This window comes from Lepidochelys olivacea (genome assembly GCF_965140295.1).
Source record: "Lepidochelys olivacea isolate rLepOli2 genome assembly, chromosome: 5".
In the NCBI taxonomy this organism is placed as follows: domain Eukaryota; kingdom Metazoa; phylum Chordata; order Testudines; family Cheloniidae; genus Lepidochelys; species Lepidochelys olivacea.
This window is the reverse complement of record NC_140415.1, coordinates 123,327,154-123,348,412: the sequence shown is the minus strand read 5'-3', so window position 1 is coordinate 123,348,412 and position 21,259 is coordinate 123,327,154. Positions and strand designations below refer to the sequence as shown.

The 21,259-nt window shown below is 44.3% G+C and overlaps 1 protein-coding gene across 2 annotated transcripts in view; it reads right to left on the bottom strand.

Annotated features, from left to right (window-relative positions):
* Positions 1 to 12,181, bottom strand: part of PLPPR1 (phospholipid phosphatase related 1) — a 178,631-nt gene extending 166,450 nt beyond the window's left edge. Inside the window, exon 1 of one of the 2 annotated variants that reach the window (XM_084628281.1) lies at positions 12,091 to 12,181. The gene's annotated coding sequence lies outside the window, so the exon portion shown is untranslated. Of the gene's footprint in view, positions 1 to 11,655; positions 11,828 to 12,090 lie in introns of those variants that run through there. The other variant, XM_084628280.1, reaches the window with a different exon arrangement.
* Between the last annotated feature and the right edge of the window lie 9,078 nt (positions 12,182 to 21,259).

The window sequence follows — 21,259 nt, the reverse complement described above, 5'->3', positions numbered from 1 at the left end:
TGCCCATACAATTATTCAGCTTCTTAGACAATTTCTGTTCCCAAAGAGATCACATTTTTATTGCTGCTGCTGTTTTTCACCCCTGTCTACAGTCTTTAGAACTGAGTACGGAATAATTTATCCAGTAACCAACTTTTGTTGACCTCGCTGATGGATGAGCATGTCATTGGATATTTGAAGCCATCTTGCTGAGTTATATGCCCAAGAATCCAATGATCAGATTAAGTCATCTTTAAGGATGCTGAGATACATCCATCAGAGTGAACCCAGTGGCAGAAGCAGGCTCAATTATATAAACAGAGGGGGGCGGGAGGGGAGACATTTTAAGATAAATGAAACCTGACTATTATAAAGGGATGGGAAACACTAATAACATAAGAAAACATCAGTTATCTAAGAAAATCTTCCTCACTGTCAGGGTAGTTAAGCACTGAAATAAACTGCCTAGGGACGTTTTGGAATCTCCATCACTGAAGGTTTTAAGAGCAGGTTAGACAAACACCTGCCAGGGATGGTCTAGATCAGCAGTTCTCAAACTTTAGCAAACTGAGGACCCCCCCTCAGCCCTTGCCACACCCCCTTCCCCAAGGCCATACCCCTGCCCTGCCCTTCTTCGAGGCCCCACCTCCACTCACTCCATCCACCCTTCCCCATCCTCACTCACTTTCACCAGGCTGGGGCAGGGAGTTTGGGTGCAGGAGGGGGGTGAAGGGTGTGAGCTCTGGGAGGGAGTTTGGGTACGGGACGGGGTGAGGGGTGCGAGCTCCAGGAGGGAGGGAGTTTGGGTGCACATCCCTCTGGCAGCGGCTCCTAGGCAGGAGGGGTGGGGCAATTCCCAGCCAATGGGAGCTGCGGAGTCAGCGCTCGGGGCAGGGGCAGCACACAGAGACCTCCTGCCTGCCCCCATCCCCCAGGGCCTAAAGGACGTGCCAGCCGCTTCCAAGAGTGGCATGGAGCCAGAGCAGGTACAAAGCCTGCCTTCACCATGCTGCACTGCCAGACTTTTAGCATGCAGGAGGCGCTGGGAGGGAGGGGGAGGAGTTGATCAGTGGGGCCCGCGAAACCCCTGAGGTACCCGCAGAGACCCCCAAGGGTCCACGGTCCCCAGTTTGAGAAACCTTGGTCTAGATAGTACTTAGTCCTGACTTGAGTGCAGGGAACTGGACTAGGAGACCTCTCGAGGTCTCTTCTAGTCCTACAGTTCAATGATATTATTGGTTTCAGAGTAGCAGCCATGTTAGTCTGTATCCGCAAAAAGAAAAGGAGGACTTGTGGCACCTTAGAGACTAACAAACAAATTTATTTGAGCATAAGCTTTCGTGAGCTGTAGCTCACGAAAGCTTATGCTCAAATAAATTTGTTAGTCTCTAAGGTGCCACAAGTCCTCCTTTTCTTTTTATGATATTACTGAAACAAATAAGGGCATGTTAAGCAAGGAAAGTTCTGAACAATGAACTCACTAAAAAAAACAAACCACCCTGTCCCCCAGCAGGATCAGCATTAGTCAAATAGAAATGTTAATTAAAAACTAACAGTTAGGATGAGCTTTAAACATACACAATCAAGTCTCAAAATATTTAACAAACAAAGCCCCAATTTAATCAAAAATACTATTACTGACAAGTTGACAAAGCCAAGCCGGGCCTGGGAGGCCAACAGTATAAAGCTCTCAATTTAGCAGTTGCATATCATCTTCACTCTATTTTACTATGAATTAAGCTTATTTATGCTCCTTCCTCAGCCTTCGATATTACCCTGGAATTTCACAGCAACCCAAGGGACAGACATGGAACATAAGGACAAAGGCCCATCTATGGAAGATGGCAGCTTACCTGCATTAATGTGTTCAGATGCTGCCAGCAGGACAGACTGACTCACCGCTAAGCACAAATGTTTTCTAAGGCAGCTTGTCAGTTCATGCCCTCCTAGGCCCAATTCTGCTAACTAAATTGAGGTATGTTGACATGCGTCTAGCCTTGGCCACCGATAAATAATATAAATCTCAAAGTCCTGTCAGAAAATATTCAAAATAAGATCATTAAACTGCCTTATGCCCTTATGAAGAAAACACACCACATATTGTGCTCACACCCTCCACAAAGTCATTTTGTCTCACCTGAAATGGAACACAAAGCACTTGTCATTTGATAAATAATGAAGAAGGCAGTGTAATTAATTTTTCTGGATGTTCTGTAAGTGCTTACCAGGCTGCATGAGATTATTGAATGGGATCCTGCTACAAATGGGTTAGCTGATCCCATAATGGCTTTTTTCCACCCCTTCTTCGTAAAACACACTGTCAATATTGCTTCCAAAAAGATGGGGTTTAGACTGGGTGGGCTACTCTTAGCTGCAGATCTTTATATACTGAAAAATGCAGATTTACGAGGCAGTACATGCAAATCTATCAATGCTGGGAACACACGAGTAAGCCTTTTGCCCATGTTTTGTGAACAAACATAGCATGAGCTATAGAGGAACAGTAATTCATAGATCCATTGATTCATCGATTCCAAAATTGGAAGGGACCATTGTGAGCCAGTCTGATGTAATATGTACTTGGGTTTGTCATTCTGGCATGGCTGACATGCATTTTCAAGATTGTACTGCTGGGGAAAATGAACTCCAGTGTTTCTAGGAACGGTGCTCCCTGCTAAAAATCAAACATTCAGTTCAAAAGCCTCTGGGTAATGGCAGAATAGTCACTAACACACAGCTCTCCGCTCTATTCCCATATGTAACAAGTTCTATGCACATGATACGCAACCATTATAATCTTTTGGAGGGATTGCATTTGTCCATCATCCATTTCCTACTCATTCAGCTGCTTCTCTGTTGATCCCCAAGTTGCCTGCTTCCCTTTCTGCTAAGAGAAGAAAATGTACCAGTAGAAGTTAGCAGTGTGACTGAAGCGTCATGCAACCGGGCGGGCAATAACAAATGGTCTTGATGAGTTCTATATCACTACATTTTCACTAGACATGTGAGACCACCTAGAAAGACCTGAGCATGGAACTTCAGCTAATGAAAATTCAGTTTTGAGCAGTCTGGGGCTGAAAATCTTTTGGAGTTTCAGTTTTTTGTGGAAAATGAACATTTTCCATGGGGAAGGGGAACCACAAAAAACAACAACAACAAAACCATTTCCCAACCAGATCTAGTCAAAATTGCCTTTGCCTTGTTGTGAATGAAGAACCGGTATGGGATCTCCCTCCAACAACTCCTCATGCAAGGTACCCTCCTTCTGCAGGGAAACTCTTTTCCCTGCTGAAACCCAGTGCACTGCCAATATGTAACAAACATATTTCATCCATGTTGGCCAGATGATGTAAGTCCTGTACAATTCATTTTCAGTATCCCTGAATTGAACCTAATGATAGACTGTGGGTAGGCTCAGGTGCTGTATTAGATATGTGTATGACATCTGTCCTAAGTTAGGGTTGGCAGGATAGATGCATGTGGCCATAAGCCATTTCTCAATAAAGAATTATCAAGTCTGAGTGGGACATCAGATCTCTCGTTCACTTTCCTTTCAACTGTCTGTGCCCTTATCTAATATTAGACGTCAGACGTTTTCCTCGTTATTTCTCAAATACATGGGTCACTGGCTTCACGTATTGTGTGAGCATGAGAGCAGAAGCAGCAGTACTGAATTTGGCTACCTTATATGCGTGATGGCCTATCTTTAGTCACTGCTGTGACAATGCTTGTGATGACTCCCTGCCACTGAACCTTTCGAAGGTGTCACAGTTGCCACGTGGGTGCAGTCCCCCAACCCACAACCTACTGGGAACGCTGGAGGTGCTGCAGGCTCCTGCTATGAGCTCCTTCGCGTCTGGTGTTTGGTCCTTCACACACTCTCTGACTCTGCAGCCACAAGGCTGAGACAGATGCAGGTGATAGCTCCCCGAATCTTACTCAAAGTGGTTGTGGCAAATAGACTCAAGGCACACGGTAGGGCAGATATAGGCTACAGCCGTTTTGTTTGCCTTAGCTAAGGCCTGAGGAAGCTGTGGCTTTCCGGAATTGTGCTTTTATCCTGTTGATCTCCGAAGAGACGTCGATAATCATGAAAACCCATTAAGGGCAGGTAAACTGTACGTTGGCACATCGCCTTGTGCCTCTTTAAATAAAATTAAATGCATGCTCAAGATGCCAGAGGTGTAGTGATGCAACATTGTGAAACTTCAGCAGTTTGTGAATTACACTTCCACAGGGGAGACCTGTACTTCCCTAGAGTAAAGACAGTGCCAGAATGATACCGTTAGAGACTAGTGTCTTTTGATCCAGAAGCTCAAGTACAGTATGAACAGCAGCAGTAAATAATTTCCCGCCCTACCCAGATCTGTCTCAGCCTGGTCCTTGAAGAAGCAGCTCTGAGGATGAAAGGCTGCACAGTTCATAGATTCTGAGATAAGAAGGGATCATCTAGTCTGACCTCCTGCGTAACACAGGGCATTGAACTTCCCTGAAATAATTCCTTTAGAAAAACATCCAATCTTGATTTAAAAATTGACTGTGATCAGCTTTATGCAAAACCAGCCCTTGTCCTCTCTGCATGAAAGGTGCCAACTAATGGCAAGTTTTATGATGCAGATATCTGTCTACTAGCACTTGAAACCATTAATTCATACTGTACAGGTGACCCAACACCAATTAGATGTTCACTTGCAGTTCTTGGCAACCTGGTCCTCATTCCAACTGGTGCCCAAGAGTAGAAAGACTCTGTAAGCTTATTAAAAATCTCGATCTGTCTTAGAAACCCCCTGCGGCACATTAGGAAGATGTGCAATTGGCCTCGTTCAAAATGTGACATATATTTCCTGCTCTGCCTGCAGAATTCTGAGCACTTACATTAAAAAAAAGAAATAGAGCAGGGAGGAATTCATCAATGGTAAAATGCCCAGAAATGTCAACAGATGTGATTCTTATAATGAAGCAAATGGCACCTGTTTTGCTTTGCATTACGGTGATCTTCTTAGAGTGACTGAATTTTTCACACTTTCCTCTATTACGCTGACACTTTTGCTTGATGAAGTTGGCATCGTATTTTATGAGTTGGCACAAGTCCAGTTTAACAGGTAGGAATGAGTAGAAGCATGCCAGAGAATCAGCATTAGGTTTGATCTGTTAGCGACCAGATTCCTGCAGGAGAATATCAGAACAGCTTCTCTAACTGTTTTTGTGCAGATGTGCTTTTCCTACTCCAGGTCAATTCTGGATTACGTTTAAAAATGGCAAACACGTCTTGCCCCACTGAATCTGATCGGTGGTTTGCAGGGAAGAAAAGATGTATTGTGTTATGATGAGTCTCCATCCCGCTACTTCTCCTCTCCTTCCCCATAAACAGCTCTCCATCGGAGTCCCCAGAAATCCTGGCATACATAATTTTATAAAACCCAGCCAAATTTCCTACTGAATACCTTAGCCAGCTTCAAAAGAGAGAGCTATAATTTCCTTTAGTTTAAACTTTGCAGGATGCCCATGTATAATGAATGGAGAAGAGGGTCTCAACAAGTAGAAAAATCAGTTACTGTACAAGATACAAAATGCAAATAGAAAAGCAATTACTAAACAAATAGAATAAATTATTGTACTTGTGGAAAAGAAATGTACTTCATCTTGTTTTCTGTGAATATGTTACAAATGTGGGTGACAGAAGCATGCAGTGGAATGTGAATGGGATGCAATTGCCATCAGATCTGGTTTTATTTATCTGAACTCAGGGTCGCTGGACCAGAATTCTGACCTTATTTAGCTCACTGGTGTCTCACAGTGATAATTAAAAAAGTAATCTCAAGAAAGAAACACCTTTGAATTGTAATTGCAGTGGTAGGATCTCAGTGAAGTTACTGAACATGGCCCCACTTAGACCAGCTGCTCTGGGTGGGCAGGAGCCTGAGCCCATGCAGAGTCCCCTTGATTCAGTGGGGCTTCAAGCGGGCATAAACATTTGCTCACATGGAATCGCTTGCAGGAACCATCATGGATGAAATTCAGCCCAGTGCAGAGTCTAGCACAAGGCTTATGCATCACCTAAGCCTCACTCAAAATAGGGTTAGATGGGACTGACGTGGCACGTGGACCTCGTGATGAGTCTAATCACCTATTTTTTTAATTGACCAAATTCTTGTCAGTGTATGCACCCCAGCCCCCTTGTGTTTGTCCTTTTACTCTAGGAGTTTGGCAAACTGTATCTTTGCCAGTAATAACAGGTGCCACTAATATTTCTCCTCTGTGGGAGATCTTTCTGAGCAAGGCCTGCAGGAATTGGCCCTCAGATGTTTTCTTTGCTTGTTACATCGTTGCAAAGAGGAAACAAAGATTGAAAGAGATGTCTTAAATCTGAAGAGTTATTCAAACAACTCTTTTGAAACAATGTAGGAAGAACAGCAGTTTAGCCGCCCTGCCTGTTGTAAGTAAAAGTGACATCTAAAAACAAACAGAAACCTTTCTTTTAGTCCAAAGAAATCATGGTTAACTTTAATCAAAAATATAAAAAGAGACATAAACCTTGCAGACACCATTCTATTTGTCAGCGCTGGTGTGAATTGCAAGGTCTTGCATTTATTCCACTTTTTGGGCCCCTAGAGAGGGTGTGTTAGATAGCTGATTAGTACGTTTGTGCATGGGGGTCTGTCTGGAAGCTACTAGGAGAGAGAATAATGATGGAGCACTAAGCTTGTGGGATAACTGATCAAACCTCTGTCTATTACATTTTGTTCTCTCCCCCTTTCCAGCTAATTACATCTTCAATCACTTCTTCTGTATTATTTTTAATGTAACCCGAAGGATCTCAGCTGTACATGACAAATCAGAAACAATAATAAGATGCCCTACATATTGCACTAGCAAAGCTCCATACTTTTAAATATAAATATGCCTCTTGGTGTAAGCCCCATTTGAATAAAGAACATTACCTTGTCTCTCGGGGGAAGCACTGGAAGATGGGATAAATATAAGGCATGTATTTGTGAAAAATAAAAGCTACATACACATTTCAGAATATCACAAGAACCTGAGTGTCCCCCCCCCCCAATGGATGTGCGTTGCTGCACTTCATTATCATAGATGTCTGGGGAAGCCCCACGCAAAAGGTTCAATCTTGCATTTTCATGGAGGCATAGGGTGCATTGAAATATGCCTAAATGTAGCCTATATCGTTATGCTGGGTAGGAGGAGACACCAAGGAATGGGCCAATTAAAACAGGGACTGATTCCAGTTTACACAGAGGCTGATTTGCATCACTCTACCCATGGAAAACAGCCTTAGGATATGCATTTTAAGGATTCCAAAAGGGAATCAATAGATGAATATTTGGGGGAATGGTACCTATTAACTGATAAGCAACCCAAACAATCCTTCCGAGAAACGAGTGATGGAGGGCCAAGTCTTTTAAGCCTTACTCACACAAATTAACATCCTACCGGTGTGACTCTAGATCATTCATGGGAATAAGAGTTGCAGGATCAAAACATTTAACTGAAAACTTTCACACACACACACAAACAAATGTATAAAACCTTCAGAACAAGTACAGCGGTAGTTTCAGCAAATGTTCTGAAGGCAAGATATTGGATGGGGACACAGCGCACGTTTACGATAAATGCTGTTGCACTCCAGGGCTAATCAACGACAAGGAACACACTGTATAAAACATGTAAATACGAATACGTACAGAATATATAAACAAGTTGTTCGACCAGTTTCACATTGAAGCAATAATACATGCAACCTTTAAAAAATGCAAAAAATTCCCCCCAAAATGGATAGTCATAAAAAGATATTGAAGTCAAAGGGAGTTTTGGACATGCAACGAATACAGGACTGAGTCCACAGATATTGTACAGTATTCATATCCAGATTCTACAGTCCTTGCACAGGCAAAACCCCTATTACAGTCAATGAAAGCTTTGCCTATGCCTAGACTTCAATATTGGGTTTACAGAACACAGAATATAGACAGATAGAGAGCCAGGTCCTGCAAGTAACTGAACACCCTGTTTCCATTGAATTCACCATGGGATACAATGGGCCAAATTCTAAAAGGAGCTAAGCATGGGTCTCCCATCAAAGTAAATGGGACAAATCTTGGACTCACTCCTCATTGAATCACATGGCACTTTTACCTGAATAAGGACTGAATAAAAACAGAGCAAGAGGACTTCAAGATTTGACCCAAGAGAAGTTGAACGTCCTCTCACCTTTTAGGAGATGACCACCTTGTTCTCACACTACACAACACCACTGACTTCATTAGGTTTGCATGACTATAAATGAGAATAGAATTTAATTGTCTTCAGAGTTACTCTTGACATAACCCAGAAGAGGGAAGCTCAAGTGCTTTATAATGTCACCAAAATCTCAGAATTTTTCCTTGTTTTACTGCTGTTATTCTCAAAAAAATGTGTGGTCCTTAGGGGGAAAAAATAAGTATAATCTTGAAGGTATTTCCCTTGAAAAACATTATCTCACAGAAAAAGCAATGTGGACTCTCTATCCTCCTCTGCTGGATTTTGAAAGGTATTTGCTTCCCTTCCCTTCCCTCTCTCCTGTGCCCCAAACTTTCTCTCAGTAGAAAATGAAATCAGAACCGATCTCCAAATTTAATAAACTAAGATTCTATTCCGATGGCAAAGTAAGAAATGCTGACTTTTAAAATGCACATTTTAGAAACCAATTCTAACCATTACTAATGTGCTTCCTGAATACTTCCTGTACATTCATGGGTGAAATACAGCATGACTGTTTGTAAACAAAAATTAACTATATGCAATTGATTAATTTTTGCACACTACTTTAAGAGCCCAATTCTACAGTTTTGTGCAAGAGGACCCTTACATCTCTCAGAGCCCCACTAGGGTCAATGGACTCAATGTGAGGATCCAATCCTGTGGGAACAGTGCAAGATTGGGCCCACTGACTGCTATATAATTGCTAAATATTATCATTATTGCTATTTTATTAGTCACACAAGAAAACTCATGAAAACCAGACTTTTGTAACTGGGAAATCTCTAACAAGGGGAATATCTAAACTAAAAAAAATTCTACTTGATTCTGTAACAACATCACAGCTTGTTGTTATGGAAATCCTGGAGATTTCACAAAATTCCACATCCAGACTCTTGCTGCTGGATGAAATAGGAAGGAGGGGAAAAAGAGCTGTGAGACAGAAATTTGTTTAAAAAAAATCTTGGATGACTAGCAAAGCTAGCAAAGAAAATTAGGGAATAATACATGAAAAGCTAACAGAATTATGGTGTGATTAAATGTATTTTCAAAGCCCTCCTTCTCTTAGCATGGAATTTCCTCTTTGACTGATCTCCCGACTCATTTCTAAATATTTCCTAACTGCCATAGAGAAACTGCATCAGACCTTTACAGAAGATAGCACACTCCAGCCCCCTTTCTGCCTAGACGGCAGTGCTGGACAGCCTGTCAGGCAGAGCCACGTGCAGTCTGTCTATCCAATGCAACCATCCCCAAGATCTGCACTGGGACCCCATACTCTGCTGTGTAGGACCAGGGCACAATTATGTCCACCAAAAGTTTTTCTAAAGCACCCATCCAGTGGGACTTGCACACCATTCCCTAAAATTAGAAGGAAATAAGTTCCCTCAAGGAGGAGAGGTGAAAAAAATCCCACCTGTCCCCAAACAGAGTGAAGGTTCTTACAAAAACAACAAGGAGTCCGATGGCACCTTAAAGACTAACAGATTTATTTGGGCATAAGCTTTCGTGGGTAAAAAACTCACTTCTTCAGATGCATGGAGGTTTTTACAATGTCCAGGGCCCAGTTCTGTAGTCCCTCCACATTAAAGCCAATGAGAGTTTTGGCTACGCAAGAGATGCAGAATCAGGACCATTGTGACACGTGGAGTGAATGTTGAACCCGGGATTTAAGATGGTGGCGGTCTCTGTTTTGACATTTATTTTTGAGGATTTGGGTTATCCATTATATACTGCCTCAGTGTGTGGTATGTTTCAACATGTGAAACAGACATATGTTGCAAGGGAACAACCTGGGAAGAAACAGGTGCGGGAATACAGGAACAGAAACACGGTATTCACTGCTCACATGCACTTCCCTTCCTCTCTTTGGGTCACTGATGTGAATCCCAAATCCGCCCCTTCTCTTCTGAAGAAGGTAACCCACTTCTTTTCCTTCCACTACAGGAGCCAGGTAGTTTCTTCCCATCATCAGAAGTATTCCCTTCACACGTTGTCCCATTTAAAAGAGAGATTGGGCCAGAGGCTCAGCAGATGTCAACCGGAATAGTTCCATTCAAGTCAGTAGCATGACATCGATTCACACCAGCTGAGGATCTGGCTTTATGCATTGAAACATTTTCTATGGACAGGGCACTACCATGGTTCCCAAGGAGGAAAACATCTTGGGGGTTCATCTCTACATATGCAGGTATTTACATGCCGTAGGAGCCACTCCCTTATCAAAATGTGTTGTCTTCACAGGCATCTTAAAGATATGGAAGAAATGTTTATCACTTTTCCTATTGATACTCACAGAAGTAGAAGGCAAAAATAAGGAAAACAGCAGCCCTGTCCTCAGTCAAGTGCGGAAAGTGTCCCTTGTATATGCCACACTCTCACACATACCCTTCCATCGTAAGAATAAAGATGCAGCCAGCACCAGCTCATTTTGCCTCTTGGGGAGACTCCAGCTCCTTTCATCTCCTGAGGTTGATTTCAACATGCCTCGCAATAACTCATCGTTCATGCCCATTAGTGACCCGAGTGTCACCTCAGCTGTTTGTGGTACATGCACAGAAAGAGCAACCATCAAAACAACAACACCCCTTCCCCACCCCCCTGCTCTTCTGTTGAATACAGCACACAGGTCACTTTTTAATCTGCTGGTGAGGCATAGGATGGAGTCCCTGGGGGCTGTGACGGAGCAGCAGGGAGTGGAGTGTCATGTCCCAGCTGCATATGTGAATCCCCTCAGCTCATCAAAATACAGCCCAATGTCTACTTGAGAAAGCAATCCACCCACACAGATCTTAACACGGAGAGACAGGGAGCCACATGTATCAGCATCAGGGGGCTGCAAACATATATACACAGAGAAACAACAGACCCATAAACACACAAAGAAATACACAAATACACACATGCATCTAGCCTGTCTCACTGCTGGTGTCGCTCCCATTATACACCCCCCCCCCACACACACACGGAGTAACACAAACAGACCCACAACACACACAGAGTGAGACACACAAAGAAATATACATGCAAAGGCAACCAAGATACACCCTCCACCCCCAACACAGCCACAGAGGGAGAGAACTAGCCATGGCAAATATTTACATGCATGCAGATCCACACTCCCATATCCACACCCACACCAACCAACCCTTCTGTGTCCTTCCACAGCCAGCCCCAGACTCACCCCACACCCAGCGGCCAAGCCCCCTTTGTCCCCACATGAAAGGGAATAAAAAAATTAAAAGTTTGCTGCGGCCAAAGCAGGTGGGGGCTGCACCCTGTCAGCTGAGGAATTAAAGGAAACCCCCCCCCATCCTTCTCCCCCAAATCTGCCTCCAGACACCTCCTCCCCCAGCCAACCCCTCCCAGCGGCCCCCTAGCAGCCCGGATCCCCGCAAAAGGAGCCCCCAGCCCCTGACTCACCTCCAGCGCAGCCTCCCCTCGGTCTCTTTCTTTACGGGGCTGTCCAGCTAGGAGCAGCGGCATCCAGGCAGCCTGCTGCCCGCCGCCCCGCTCCCCAGCCAAGGCATGGTGACCGCGGGGCGCCTGGGAGGGCCGGCCCGCGGGCCGGGCTGGGGCTGCGGGGGGGGGGGGCGCTGCGGGGGCGATCCCGCCTCCTGCTCCTCCTGCCTGCTCCTGGCGCGGCTGCTGCCCGAGGGCCAGGCTCCGCTGTTTGTTGAGCACCAGGACCAGCCGGGCAGGAGCGCGCAGGCGCAGGGGAGGGGACCCGGGGCTTTCCACCACCTCCCGAGCCCGGGGCGACCCTGGGCGGAGAGCGGGGGGCTGGCTGCCTCCCGCCCCGCCGCGCCGAGCCCGGCTCCCCGGGCGCCCGCCCGGCCGGTCCGCCTTCCCGCTCACCTGCCTCCCGGAGCAGGATCTTCCCCTGTGCCTGGCAGGCAGCCCGGGAGAACCGCCAGGGGGCGCCTCGCTGCGTCTTTCCCCTGCAAACTCGCGGGGCCCCGCTCGCACCGTGCGACACCCAGCCCGGCGCCCAGCCTCCGCTCTCTGCCCTTTTCCTGGCGCGGCAAGCCCAGGGGGGCTGGGGCTATGACCTGCCGAGCCGAGAGGTGCCAGGCCCCAGCCCTGGCAAGCCCCCGGCACAGTCTCAGCACTGGGTGCTTGGCTGAATCCCGGCGACCGCTCGGCTTGGCCAAATGCGACGTCGCTTGTTTTCCCTTTTCACAGTTCGTATGGATGTTTGGTTTTAAGCAGTTTCACACACACACCCGATTTTTATCCATGTATATGTTCACAGTTGTGGGACGTTGGCCAGGGGGGGTGGGGGAGAGGCATCAAACAATGCAGAAGGGTCAGACAGTAACGATCCCATAACAGTTGAGCTGCAAAAAGTGTTAACTGTGGCAATGCAGTGTCAACGTCGCATGTCAAAAGATACCAAGGCAAGAGCCTTAAATCAAACTCTAAATTCTCAAACAGCATTGGGCTCTGAGCAGGGGGGGTGGACTAGATGACCTCCTGAGGTCCCTTCCAACCCTGAGAGTCTATGATTCTTGCTTTGCCTGTCTATTATCGATGGGAATATTTTTTCCTCAATTTGTGCATGTACGGAGAAATCGACATTTACCAGTAAAAATCGAATCCTCCCAAGCTGATCTATAGCACCATATTTATTGTAGGCAGTGTTGCAGCTATCCTGGCTCCCCCTCCCAATCAGTGGGGTTTCACAAATACAAAATACAGCCAGGCAGCAACACTGGGGAGCAAATGGAGCATAAAATTGTCTCCAAATGATCTAGGAGAGAACACTGAATGTTTGCAGCCCTGATCCTGCAAGCAGATCTTGACTCTATGTTGGCTGGGCCCATGTGTAGCCCCCATCACAGTCAATGCCTGCATGGAATAGAGTGAAGGTTCAGGGCCAATCATTCTAACTTACATACAGATAAAAGAAAAGGAGGACTTGTGGCACCTTAGAGACTAACCAATTTATTTGAGCATGAGCTTTCGTGAGCTACAGCTCACTTCATCGGATGTAGCTCACGAAAGCTCATGCTCAAATAAATTGGTTAGTCTCTAAGGTGCCACAAGTCCTCCTTTTCTTTTTGCGAATACAGACTAACACGGCTGTTACTCTGAAACCATACAGATAAAAGGTGCCATGCACTTTCCTATGCATTATAAAGACTCAGTACAATCAGGGCCACAATCAGTGATATTTCCTAGGGTTTGCTGATTTGGATTTTATTGTAATAAGAGATGTAAAGGCCCCCAATCACGCAAGTCCTTCCTAACATGAGTAGCCCTTATTCATACAAATAGTCTCCCTGAATGAAGCCCATGGGACCGTTCACCTGAATCAAAGATGGCAAAGACCCAGCTGCTGGTGTAGCATTTCTGAATCTTAAATACTTTATAGGGTTCTATAATATAATAATGACTTACAAAATGACCCTTGTGTTAAATTAAAATTTGCCTGCAGCCCACACACTCCTGCTATCATCATCCAAGAGAGGTAACAGAAAATGTTACTGATGCTTTAAAGAAACTAACTTCACATTTATTTCCAGCTTCCCACACAGGCAGTTTTTGGTATGCTCCACCTGTTGGGTCTTTGTCCCAAAGGAAGCAAGGGTGGAGGGTCCAGTGATTAAGGTGCTGGGTCTTCCAAGTCCTTCTTCAATTCCCTGCTCTGCCACAGACTCCTTGTGTGACCCTGAACAAGTCACTTAGCCTCTTTGTGCCTCAGTTGCTCATCTGTGAAATGGGGATAATATCACTCCCCCCACATGGGTGTGGTGCAGATAAATACATTAAAGATTGTGAGGCACTCGCACACTATAGTAATGGGTGCTGTGTAGGTACCTACACAGGTACCTAACTCTTATATTGCACTTTTCCTCCATAGATATCAAAGTGCTTTATAAAGGATGTTGGTATCAGCCCCATTTAACACAAGGGGAAACTGAGGCACAGAGAGGTGCTATGACTTGCCCAAGTTTACCCAGCGTGTCAGTGGCAGGGACAGAATCTAACAGAATCCAGGACTCCTGTGTCCCAGTCCACTGCTCCATCCTCAGGGCTCATGAGACCCAGTCCAGTGTTCTGTCCATGAGGCCATATTGCCTCCTACAATACCTCAGACAGACAGATTTATCTCATTGTCTCAGATTGAGTAAACTGGTTTGGAGAAGAGTCACCCACTTTAAACCAAACTTGAACTTTTGGAGCTTCAGATACATATCTTGTTTCCTATCTTCTCCCCTTTCACAGCTCTCTCATGTGGCCAATTGATTCCCCCAGCCGCATCTGGATTATGGAAGAAATAACAGCCGAAAAGCACAACAGCTGTTTCCCCACTCGCAGCAGTCGGAAAGTGAAGTGGAAGCAGTGCAGGAAAGCTGGATCTCCTGTTTTTTTCCCTGGCGCCTATGCTCATGCAGAGTTCTAACCTGCTTCTAATTTCAGGGAAGCGCAGCAAGGGGTGAGGTTTTGGTTTGTGAGTGTGGGTGGTCGTGTGGCTTGCCTGAACCAGCAGCAGCAACAAGGGCTATTTTTAGCCTAAAGTAGGCCAGGCAGCCCCAGAAGAAGCTTTAATAGGAAGAATATTTTTCAAGGAAAATAAACAAAAATAATAGAGAAAGGTAAAGAAGAGTGATCATTGAGCAGTGCTCCACACTAACAGCTGCTAAACAGGCATTCAGACAACCTATACGCTGTATTTTAGGAAACCTGCCTCTTCCCCCCCCCCCAAATAAATAAAAGTCAACCTTTCAAAAAACTAAATGTAACTTTTGGAACAACTGTATACCACTGATGGGGGCAACACTCCAAGGCTGGGATTTTAAAGAGAAAAAATATTATTATTTATTACCGTATTATCATCACACACAGGAGCCCCAGTCACAGAGCGGGACCCCATTGTGCTAGGTGCTGTACAAACACAGAACAAAAAGGTGGTCCCTGCCCCACAGAATTTACAGTCTAAGCTTAAACCCTGAAGCAGCAGTGTATCCTCATTCAGCAAGGCTTTCAAGAACATGCCTGACTGTAAGTATGCACCTAAGTCCCATTGAATTCAGTAGGACTTAATTACGATTAGGATTAAACACATGCTTCAGTGCGTTGATGAATCAGGGGCCTAAGTCAGTGAGGTGCCCAAATCCAGTTGAAATTCAATGGGAACTGGGTGCTACCTCCTTTGCGCCCCTTTGACAATCCCAGCCCAGGTTCAGTAGCGATTTGTCATTTAGTGGGCCCAATTCTGGTCTCAGTGTGGTGCAAATTGCTAGTACCACTGTAATTTTTCAGATGGTTATCATCAATAATAAATGAAAGAGTCATCATCTCCAACTATAAGGAGAGTCTCTCAAAATATTCTTTTCTTCTTTCATGTCACCTGGCGGCTCCCTCTTCCGGAATTAACGTTTGAAATATTTAGCTCATTACTGTGAGACTTGACACTACAGGTTTTGCTGTGTTATGGAATTATCCTCCTCCTACTGTGAGTTGTATCCTGGGACACCCACAGTATTAAAAACAATAGTGGCCATAGTCAGTCAAACCACCAGTTCAGCTAATTTAATATCCTGATTCTAGCAATGCCTAGTACCTCATGTTTAAGAGAAAAGCATTACCAACAACTCTGCAATACATTTAAGATTTAATCTTGTAAAGTGATCCACCCTCTGATTTATGTGTAAGCATGTGAATAATCCCATTGAAATCAATGGACTACTCTCATGCTTAAATTAAGCATGTACTCAAGCTCTTTGCTGTATAAAGGCCAGAATCCTGAGCAACTTGCAGTATTGTGCTCTTAGGAATTTGCACTGTGCTGAACACAATGGGAAAATGTATTTCCTAATCCATATTGGCAATCAGATTAGATCCCTTGGCGTGAAATTATACTTATTTTAGCATGCAGCCCTACTTTAAAATCCAGCAACTATAAATGACTCAATAACCTTTGCAGGAGTATCAGTATATGTCAAGAGAATAAATATTCCCTAAATTTGTTTACCCTTAATTTCATCAAGTGAGCTCTTGGGACAAGATAAAAAGAAAGAACCGCTCAATTTCCACAGCTCAATTTTCACTTTATTCTTCATAGTCATAAATACCTCATTCAAGTCCCCTCTAACTTGTTTGTATCCCAGTCATTAGGCAGAGTGTTTCACAGTGAAGACACTCCAAAGTTCTAGTGGACTTGAATTTGAAATCGGTCTTTATTATTACGATATATTAGAAGACACACAAGTTCTTGGAGTTTTGGGAGATACATTGCGATATCTACATTTTATAATGTTCTCGCAGAGAAGTGTCTCAAAACACAGGGCAAGATTTTTGTTCATGGGTCTGTGACCCTAAGGACCTCTTTATGCCAAAGAGTGTACTGCTGAGTAACAATAAATCCCAGCCGGTCTGACAAACTCACTATGCCCAACACACAGAATATTTAGCCAAACTCTGTATTGTAAGGTATCATCTGGTAAGGGGTGACATTCTGCTCATGAAGAGCATGGTGTGATATATGTAGGGGTTGTATATAAGAAGTTCTTTTTCCAGCACACATACATGTTCTTGAAACATGTTGTGGAAGCAGTTGGTAAACAAGCCTGCCTCAGACAGAGGAGTGTGGATTTACCTGTGTTCACAGATCAGCTGACAGGCAGATGAGAAAACAGCACGGCCTGATTACAAGCAAAGGCCAATAAAAGTACATGTTTATCTAAGGTAAACTAGGCAGTCCAGAAAGCAAATGGACCAGAGGATGAAGAAGGGGCTTGGGACCAGCCAGCCAAAAAGCACGCAACAGGGGAGAGGAACTTTGTATGGGTTTACTTTTCAAAGAATACATTTCAAGGGTTATCTGAACTATAAAAAAGAAAGGGGTTCCTTTGTTATCCATCACTTAAGGGACGAAACGGACCAGTGATCTTGGAATCTGTGAAAGGTTGACCCCACAGTCATGCGGGTTGAGGTTGCTGAGAACTGACGGTAGTGTAAAATTCCCTGAGACCAGGAGTATAATCTGTTAAATTTTAGACACTAGAATGCATGTTTTATTTTGTTTTACTTGTAACCATTTTCTCTTTCTATTATCTCTGCTTAGTACCACTTAAATCTCTGTTCTTTATTAATAAACAATTTTAGCTTTACTATAAAATCAACTCAATCCCTGTTATATTAAGGTGAGGTGTGCAATCTCGGCTGAGCCAACAGGCTGGTGTGCATTCTGTCTCTTTTGAGACAGCAGACCTGGTGTTTCTGTGGGCACCAAGTGGCAGGGGCTGGATGCTACAGAGGAACACTCTTCCAGGGGATAAGCTTCAATCTCAATAAAGTCAGTGGGACTTAACCAAGTGCTTCAGTGTATGCATATGCTAAGCACTTTGCTGAATTGGAGCCTTAAAGTAGTTTAGCAATAATTTTACTGATGGCATGACTGGCATCAGTTACATTTTTTGTCTGTCATATGCCATTCAGGAAAGCCAGGGTTAAATGCTGCAGTGATGCTATGGGATTCATGCCTGGAGGATTCCTTTGATGTTTTATTGCATCTTCCTATCTTGAAGTGACATTACACATCACTCATCACTAGCCAGTGCCAGAGTCATACTGATCTCTGTAGTAGCAGGAGATTTGATTTAGGGGAAAACTTGGTGTTTATTTACAAACACGTCAATCTTTCTGTATTCTCACGAGCTGGACCCAGTACCACAGCATTACTAACTGTTAGAAACTATATAAAACTACAGATTTGAGAACCCAGTACTGGAAAGTGCTCCGTCCCCTCAGGTTTCAGAGTTGAGAGCGCCTCCTCAGACAGTGAGGAAAAAATAATTTTCCCTACTTTTTGCCAATGTAGTGGCAATGTAAAATTTTGCATGAATTCCCAGTAATTGCATGAAATTCTTCCAAATTATACAATTTGTACCGAACTCAGAAAATGGCTCTCTCTGCACCTGCAAGCTTGTTTCCAGAAGCTAGATTCCAGCAATGCTGATAAATTATAAAATGCTGCAAGATTATTGACCTACTAATTAAGGCCCTGATCCTACAAAGACTTAAGCAAAATGAGATGCTTGCTGCATCAGGGCCCAATCCTGTGAGGATTTGTGAATATGTTTAACTTCTATGCCTTCTGAGTAATCTCATTGAAATATGTACATAAAATTGAGCACATGCATAAGTCTTTGCAGAATCAGGGCCTAACCCAGCAAGTATCTCACTTTGCTTAATTATTAGTAGTAATAATCCATCCTGAGATAGCACTTCAGCTAGGTTGGGAGCCCTTTGTACCAGGTGCTGTGAATCATATAATAAAGTCCCTGCCCCAAGGAGTTTAAAGCCGAAGAGACAAGATAGAACAGGTGCATGGCTTGGAGAGGAAGGAAAATAGGGTATGTTAGCAGAAGCTGACTGTGTGCGCATTTCATAGCCACTCAGTAGCAAGAACAGCATATCACCTGCCTAACCTTAATGAGATGGCAGTTTTCTGTTTGAATAACAGCAAAAGTAATTGGTCGGAAAGGAAATCCCTATTTTGCGGATTGGGATCTGAAGCACTGAGAGATTAAGTACCATGCCTGGGGTCACAGGGGGAAGTCTGTGGCAGGGCAGGGTTTTGACCACTAGTCTAAGTACTAAGCTAGTGCCTTAGGCACTAGGCCATCACTCCTCTCTCCGGTTTATCTCAGCCTTGTGTGCAGCTGTGGACATACAGCCCGTGCTGATTTGCTTTTAACGGATGCCTGGATTCAGCTTCAGTTGAGGTGTTTTTGCCAAGAGGCGCGGCATTCTGTGCCGCTAAAACGAGAAGTGGGTTACCTGTCAAGATGAATGGTGTTGATTCTTTCACTGTAGCACGAAAATCATTTCTTGGGTGGTGAAGCATTGTTTCCCTCCGCCCCAAATCAGCTCTATGATTCTAAGCAATGGCTGATTTTTCACCAGCCGTGTGAACAGTTCTAGTAACAGCCACAAAACATTGAGAACAAACACTTGAAAAGGACAGATGAAATACTTCGCCGTGAAATATTCTAGCAGACAGAGTGGCCCATGCTATTCAGGATACTGTAGTAAGGATCTTTTCAGCCTGCAAGCATCTTAGTGTCTTTTAAATAAGGTTCAACCAAACAAGAAACTAACAGCTTTAAAAAAAAAAAAATCAAGGCTCTAAGCTTATTCCGAGCACAATGAATACTGAAAAGTCCTTTCTTTTCAGCCTGTCTCACCAGAGGTAGGGTTAGGCACATACAGCAAAGGAGTCTGTGTCTGGAGGAGTTCCACAGCAGGTAGAAATATTAGATGTTTGTATTTCCTGAACTGCCGGTGTGACAGCTGCCAATGCCATCTTTGCTGACATGCTAGGGGCTAAACCATGGAGCCTTCAGAGCTAAAAGCATGAGCTGTTACAGCCTGAGCTAGAGCTCCCTAGCAGGGGTGCTAACAGATTCATATCCCCACTTGGATCAGGCACAGCGGGAGACCTGTAACATACTTTCCATCAGGTTACACAGGCATAGAGAGAAGGCCAGCTGGACAGCAGAAAATTTCCTCATCCTAGTGTGAAATTCACTTATGTGCAAAGGACTCTCTCTAAGCCTAGGCATCCCTTAAGTCCCATTAAAGTCCTCAAAATAAGCCCTAGGGCCTTGGTCTGGCCCTCTGCACTGGGGTGAAATTCACCCGCTAGTAAAGTCAAGGAAATGAGATTAGGGAAAAGAGAGATGAAGGCAACCTGGGGAAGGAGGGAAAGGAAAAAGTGACAGACAGCCCACTTGGATGACCCGGAAGGGTACTCTCACAAGAGATTTGTTTGCCTATGTCCAGGAGTGCAAGTAGGGTGGTACCCTCCAGCACGCGGTACCAGCAAGAGATTTTTAGCGGGTATAGGGTACCGGAAAGACTTGGAGCTACCCCCACCCCTTCTGGGGGGTGGGGTGGGACTGCACTCTGTTTCTTAAAGGAGAAGAACGCAGGTAGGGAGGGCGTTCATTCTTTAAATGGCTTTAACAGCACAATACATACTCTAACAAACTTAAATGAAGGGTTTGTTTAAATTTGTTAGCATATGTATTGTGCTGTTACGTTGGTCAGGAGTCCTCAGGAGGGGAGGGGTTGGGGGATGGAAGGTGTTTAAACAGTGGTTTTGATTCTGTTTCTTCCATTCGTCTGAATTATCTGTAACATCCATATTGAATCACATCTAGTCCAAATCATTAAAGGAATGCCTCTGCTTGCACTGACCAGAGGATATTTGGATTCTGATGTCAGCCTAATTCTGCATCAGGAATCAGGTGTTGTCCCCAGTGTACATAGAATTCATCTTTGCAGCCAAACTAGTCTAACATGCATTTTGTTAACTGGCACTGGAGCAGCAAAACAAAGAAAACAAATGCCTCACTCATTTTCCAGCTTTGTTGGTGATAGAACTATCAGTGAAGATTATAATGCCGGACACTGATGGCCTTAAACCAGCTGCCTCAGGAATCTGCCAAGAACTTTGCTGAAAATATGTTCTTCATCTTAGCAATGGAGCTAGGACTTATCACACATCTGCCCACCTTTATTCAAATGAAGCTCCTTCTGATCGGACAGCTCAGGCATTGTCAGTTTCATCCAGAACAATTTACAAACTTGGAACCTAATCCTGTAAACCCTTAATCATTTGATCAATCCCACTGAAGACAATGGGACTATTTGCATGACCCTTAACCACTTTTGTGGACTGGTAAGAGTTTCAGGAGTTTGTTTCTATAAAGGAAGTTGAATCCCCCATTGAAATGCAATGTTTGGGTACAATACCGTAAAGCAGTTTAGGATACAGTTCTACTTAAAATTTGTCTTTTAATCAATCATACATATGCTGAAATGGCTCCTCACCCAACTCCCATATTCCGTATAAACAGACTGAATACTACATATGCGGGGGAAAGTGAGTAGTTAAGCATGTTGATGTTTGTATATACAAAGAGGGGAGTCGGAGGGGACAGGGAGAGCGTAGGGGCCCTGGGCTGGTGGTGGGGTGGGGCAGAGTCACATGAAGAGGTCACAAGCCCCC